General features: G+C 55.8%; 2 pseudogenes; one reads left to right on the forward strand and one right to left on the reverse strand.

The window, feature by feature from the left end:
- Positions 1-760: 760 nt before the first annotated feature.
- Positions 761-2209, forward strand: LOC133052916 (heat shock transcription factor, X-linked member 3-like; annotated as a pseudogene).
- Positions 2210-3373: 1164 nt separating this feature from the next.
- Positions 3374-4661, reverse strand: LOC133051587 (EOLA-like protein; annotated as a pseudogene).
- Positions 4662-6339: the final 1678 nt, after the last annotated feature.

A 6339-nucleotide genomic window follows, 5' to 3' on the forward strand; every position in this document is an offset into this window, starting at 1 on the left:
GTCTCAGGTGCTTGGGAAAAATCAAGTGGAATATGAGGTCACTCCACTGTGCTCAACCACAGCCCTCCTGTGGGGAGAGCTTGACCTGGGGGGCGGTGGGGGCAGGACAACAGGAATCTGACTTTGGGGCCAACTGAGTGGGACCAACCAGCCAGCAGCACCAGCCAGAAGACAATAAAGGCAGAAGGGGAAAAGGATTGGAGGGGGGCATCAACTCAGGCAGAGCTAATCAGCCCACTATGGACCCCATCTTCTGGGAGGGACAGTCACCAGGGGCCCATCTGACCCCTGGGATCTCTCTTGGTGGTAGCAGACCTAGGACTTGCCAGGGCCTAGCCCTTCAGCAGAAGCCAGCCACAAGCCTGCATGTTGCTAGTGAGGGGAGTGGAGACAGGGGAACATTTGACAACCCATCCAGGGCCTGGCCCCCTGAAACAAGGCAACTGGCAGCAGATGGGAGCCTTTGTAGGCAACCTGAAACCTACGCTTCTGTGCTTTCAGACAAGAGACAAGCTGGGGATCCCATCTCTGTCCCCAGACTGCCTCCCCCACACTGGGCCAAGGCTGCCTCTCCACATCACCTCTGTGACATAATGAAACAATTAAGGAAGCTGACCACTTAATTGGCTGCCTGTCCCATGACCCAGATTCTAGACTCTCCAGAGAGCTTTTTTTGGGGCACCCCAACCCTGGTCTGAGGCCCTTCTGCCCTAAGCATTCAATGCTTGGGTAGAGAATGCTCCTGAGCTAAACTGACTCCATGGCTAGTCAGAGTTCTCAGGAGGCATGGGCAGCCCTGCTGGCCCCATCAACTGACAGGGAGCCCACAGCAGGGGACCCCCATGATTACTCCCCGGTTCCAAACGTGGATTCAAGAGAGGCTTTGGAGAAGCAGGGTGACCAACCTGAGAGCCCAGACACAGGCTCCCGAGTATACTTGACCCCACAGGGCCCCAACCCAGAAATGGTCAACAAGGAAGATAACAACACCATCCTTGGGCTGTCCTTCCCCAGGAAGCTCTGGATGATCATGGAGGATGCGGCCTTCACCTCTGTGCACTGCAGCGACAAGGGAGACACTGTGGTCATTGAGGCAAATCTCTTCCAGACGGCGGTCCTCCAGCTCAGGGGCGCAGACCAGATCTCCAAGACAGACAGCATCAAGAGCTTCATCCGTGAAATGAACCTGTATGGGTTCAGTAAAATCTGCCCTTCGAGGTGCTCTGCAGGGAAGAAGAAGCTGATGGTAAGGTAGAAAGCCCTCCTGGGGAGACTAGACTAGATGAGCTGAGTGCTGGACAGGTTTCATTTCCCAGAAGAACATTGTTATCATGAGAGGGTAGTTAAGGAAAGAGGAGGAAGCAGGGTCTGTCATGTTCCACCACCCTACTTAGACAGGATCCACAGGGGTGACTCCAGACCCTGCAGGGCCACTTGATGCCAGGGACCACCAGTAACTCCTTAAGTGAGGCTGGCCCCAGGGGAGCTCTAGGGAACAGCGTGCTAGGGCCTCATAACCTGCTGGGAATGAAGAGACCTTGTCTCCATACTTAGGCATGGCCAGGATGGTGGTAGGGAGGAGGGTGGTGAGGAAGGCTCTTCTCGCCCTTGCTGTCTAAAGTAATTCATTTCCTTTCAGATCTATTGCAACTTCAACTTTCAGAGAGACAAGCCTCTCCTCCTGCAGAACATCCGGAGGAAAGGTGACCCTCAGCCCACCACCAACGCAACAACCACCCCAAAGAGAAAGAAGCGAGCGGTGGAGACCAGATGCTCTCCTCAATTCCATCGTGAGTTCACCCAAGAGACGGACAAGAACGCCTAGAATAGAACCCCAGAAACCCCCAGCCTGCACTCATTTCTGTTCTCTGGCCTTTGATCTGTGTGCAATCAAGCCAGGTGGGCCAGGGGAAACCATCTCCCCAGAGAGCAGGGTGGCCCCAGTGACGAGGGCATGTCCAGCAATGCCACGTCTGTACCCCTGGCTACTGCTGGAAGGGAGGAAGCAGGGGAACTGACCGACAGCCCCCTGGAGTACCCAAGTTACAATTTGGTGATGGCTGTGTACAAGACCTTTTACTCCACCATGATGGCAGCCCTTTCAGTCATGGCCCCAGATGAGGCCTCTGAGGCGGAGGAGTAGCAGGGAGAGTCCTCAGATTACAAGGGTGCCCTCCGTGAGCAACTCAAGCACAAACAAAATTCCTGAGCTTCCAGAACCCTAGGGACACTCAAAATCACTCTCTTGTAATAAAAAAAAATTGATTTATGTTCTAATAAATTAAAGTGAAACTCTGTGGGAGTAAAGTATCAAATGAGAACTGCAAGTCTGTGTTCTTTATATTTGTCCATGTGATTCACACTGCACAGGATGAGCCCAATGAGGCTGCAAGCCCATGCCCCAGGCAGGCTTCAGTCTGGTCCCCATGGTCCCTTTTTTCTGAAGCAGCAACATTTCACATGCTCAGCCAAGAGTGTGGTTGCTGAGTTGAGTGCAGAGGCCAGCACAGGATGGGCTTGTTCTTGGACCTTGGTTCCTGACAGTGGGGGTGTCACTTTCCATGAGTCATGCATCCTGAAGCGGAAGGTGCTCCTCAAGGATCCCCCGATGATACCACAAGTTTCTGATCAGCAGCTGAGCATCTCCAACCCTCGATCCATGGCCCTCCCTAAGATGCTCAGCAGATAATAGGGTCACTCACCCCACCCGCCAAGAGCCTTGCAAATGCATGACCCCAAACCCAAAGATAAGTACAAGGTTCCCACAAGGTGAAAACCAGTCCTTCTTGCTGTGCCCTCACAGCTGTATTGACGAGCCTGTGTTTGGATGTGATGTGTACAGGCAGCGTGTCCAACATGCAGGCCTTGTCTTGGCTCACAAGACAGTTTACAGCAGGGCAAGGGTCACCTGCAAGGACACACTGCGGCCTGTTTCTGGGCCTGTGGGCCTCTCTACCAGCCCGAGGCCTCGCTGTCTGCTTATGCTCAGCCTGCCCCCAGCCTTCCCCCATTACTCCCTGGGCACTGTTTGGACCAGAACAGAGAGGGGAAAACACTAACCGATTTCCTAACAACACGTTTCTCTCAACCACCCAGATCCAGCAGAGCCAAAGTTAGTGGCAACACTAGCATTCTGTAAAGGTCAAAGGCCCAGAAACTCTCACTGAGTCCAGAGCAGCACCACATGAGGGGAGTCCCTGCCCCGGGCCCCACACCAAGTGGGCACCACAGGGCATGACTGATTCAAACACAACCAGATGCGCATGTCCAGGGTAGGGTGGGAACTCAGGGTGTCACCATGTGCTGATCTCTCAGTCACCTCCCTTTTGAGAGCCCAGTCTGGACAGGACTCCTGCCCAAAGGGGTTCCGGTGCTAGGGGATGTCCACCTGGAAGATGTCCCTCCCACCCCTCCCTGGCAAGGCCTGCAACAGCCAGCGGGATTTGGCGAGCACAGTCATTTACTTCTGTCGCAGGTCTGGTAGCAGGGCTTGAATCTCCAGCTCTTCCACCTCGTCGGGACCTAGGTTTTCTGGGCATAGAAAAGTGTCCCCAGTGTCCACAAGACCTGTGTGCAAAGACAGGAGACAGAAAGAGAACAGGGTCATTCAAAGCCGTGCCTCCTAGAGACGAAGACCGTATCATGGAGGGGACGCGAGGTGAATTGGGTCCTCTGGCTGAGCAATTCAGACTGGCTCACCTTGGCAAAGGGAATTCAGGGCAAGACCAAGCGAGGGAGGGAGCAAAATGAAACAGAGAGGCCTGGTGCTCCAGGAACCCACCAGGCCACGGGGAGCTCTCAGTCTGCCCACTGAAGGCCGCAGGGACAGAGCAGGAGGGCCCCGGTGGGGAGCCTGTGAACATCAGGTCCCCAAACGTTTTGCCAGCAGACAGGTGTTGCTGTGGGGCCTCACCGCTGGGGAGTCAGGGGACTTGCTCAGGCCCGGCCGCAGGCAGTGGGGGTGTAACTGCCTGGGTTCCCAGGCTGGGTGCTGTGCTGCCTCTCATGGTCTCTGCCGGGCACACACACGTGGGGACACACATACACACACACGTGGGGACACACACACACGTGGGGACACACACACACACGTGGGGACACACACACACACGTGGGGACACACACACATGTGGGGACACGCACACACACACACACACACAGAGGCAAGTGCCACGTACAGACCTGGATGTGCCTCTGCCTCAGAGCACAAATGAGGACTGAGGCCCAGAGTGGTGGTCAGGGAACCCAGCCACCATCTCCCAGCCCAGGCACCCTCTCTGTCCCTCTGAAGAACTCTCAGTCCCCTCTACACCCCACCAACTGGTTCAACAGAAAACAAATGATCACAACCTGGCTGAGATCCAGGGCAGCACCGCAGCCAGGCAGTGCAGGGCAGGGCATCACTTGCCCACAATCACTGTGCAGCCAAACTTGTCCCCATCCCACAGCAAGGCCTGGATCTGGGCGGGGCTCACCCCCAACCTCTTCTTCAGCAGCTCCCACCAGGCCACGTACTCCCAGTCCCCGGTGCACCATGTGGACAGCCAGGGTACAGTGCTGGGTCTACATAGCATGGGCCACCATTGTATCTCCAGGGTCTTGACACTCTTTAAGACGAAACCTGCAAAATGCTGTCAGAAGGACAGACAGCTAAACTTCATCTCCCAGGGCTCCCAGGGCTCCCAGGGCTCCCAGGGCCTCTTGTTGCTGCAGATATACAGAACCACAAAGGTCTGGAGCTTGATACAGCAGTTTCCAAGCTCACAGCCCTGGGCTGGACCTCAGCCCTATGAACCTGAGCTTCCTCCAAGCCTGCTGACACAAAATGGGGGATGGTGGTCAGAGAGGGCTGACTCCTTCCATCTGTCTCCACATGGTCTGCTGACAGGTGGATGGTGACCCAGAGGACACATCCATCACATGGAGATGGTGGGGAGGTCAGGAAGGAGGACGAGATAGCAGGAGAGAGGCACGTGGTGAGTTCCAAGACAGAGGGCCCCAAAACACTGGGAGCATTGAGGAGGGAGGGCAAGCCCCTGGCTTCACAGCCCAGAGGCTGGGCTCTGGTCCTCTCCCAGCACAGACAGGCACTGTCCTGGGCTTGACTTCCCCCACCCAGGCCACCACCCCACCCCTCGGCTCCCGGCCCCATCCCTGCCCATGCTCTGCAGATCCCCCATCTCAGCCCAGGGCTACTGAGGGCAGTTCCATGCTAACCAATCTGGCCTTGGCCCTGGGGCTGCCCTGGACCTCAGACGGCCCTGCCAGGGGTCTTCCCCATGCCTTTGGGAGCCACCTTCCTCCAAACCCTTCACACACCCTGGCCTCCACTGCCAGCTGATGCCACAGTTCTCACCCAGAAACTCGAGAAAGAACAAAGGAGTTCAGGGACTACTGGGACGGGCACACTCTGTGTCATCACCAGGGCCTGGGACAGCACCACACAGGGGTCACAGAATTCAAACCTCAAATAATCTGCTGGGTTACTATCACCTCATTCCATGGCTGGGGAGATGCTGAGAGATAGAAAGATAGCCCATGACTGCAGGGGGCCTGACCACACCTCCAATCTCCCTTCTTTTCTTTTACCTGGAGAGGAGTCCCTGTTTACTGGAGGGGGTTGGAGTCAGAGAAGCAGAGCCACAGGCCTGAACCTCAGCATGGTCTCAGCACCTCCGAGGGAGCCTCTGTTTCCACATGGCTGTGAGGACGAGGACAAGGTCCCAGAGGAACCCAGCCCAGGGACTCCCAGGCCTTTCCTTCACTGAACACAGCAGAGCCACAGTTATCATAGGTCCATGAGGTCCCATGAGTTCTGGTTCCTACCCTGGTGGCCTGCTCTCCTCACCTCTGGATTCACCACCAGTAGCCATGAAGGTCATCCTTCCATACTTGTAACATTCCAGTGTCTTCCTCCCTCAAAGCCTTTGTAGGGTATGAGGAGACACATCATGCCCCTCAGAGTCAGGTGCTAGAATCTCAATTGCAAGTACCTCAGTGTGACACTACAGACAAAGGAAAGGTCTTCACAGAGCTGATGGAGGTCACCTGAGCCCATTATGATGGACCCTCTTCTTACAGGATGCCTGGCCCCATATGAAGGACACATTTACAGACAGACAGGCAGGCACACAGGAGAACTCTGGGTGAAGAGGAAGGCAGAGCTCTCCAAGCCCAGACGCACCCACCATGGCCAGCAATGACCTGGAAGTGAGGTGGAAGAGATGGGACAGACTCTCCCCACAGCCCTCATGAGAGCCAAAGTCAGCTGACACCTCAACCTTGGCTCCTAGCCTCCTGAACCAACACAGTTCACAGGTTGAGCCACCCAGCCTGTGT

Source organism: Dama dama, chromosome X, assembly GCF_033118175.1.
Source record: "Dama dama isolate Ldn47 chromosome X, ASM3311817v1, whole genome shotgun sequence".
NCBI lineage: Eukaryota > Metazoa > Chordata > Mammalia > Artiodactyla > Cervidae > Dama > Dama dama.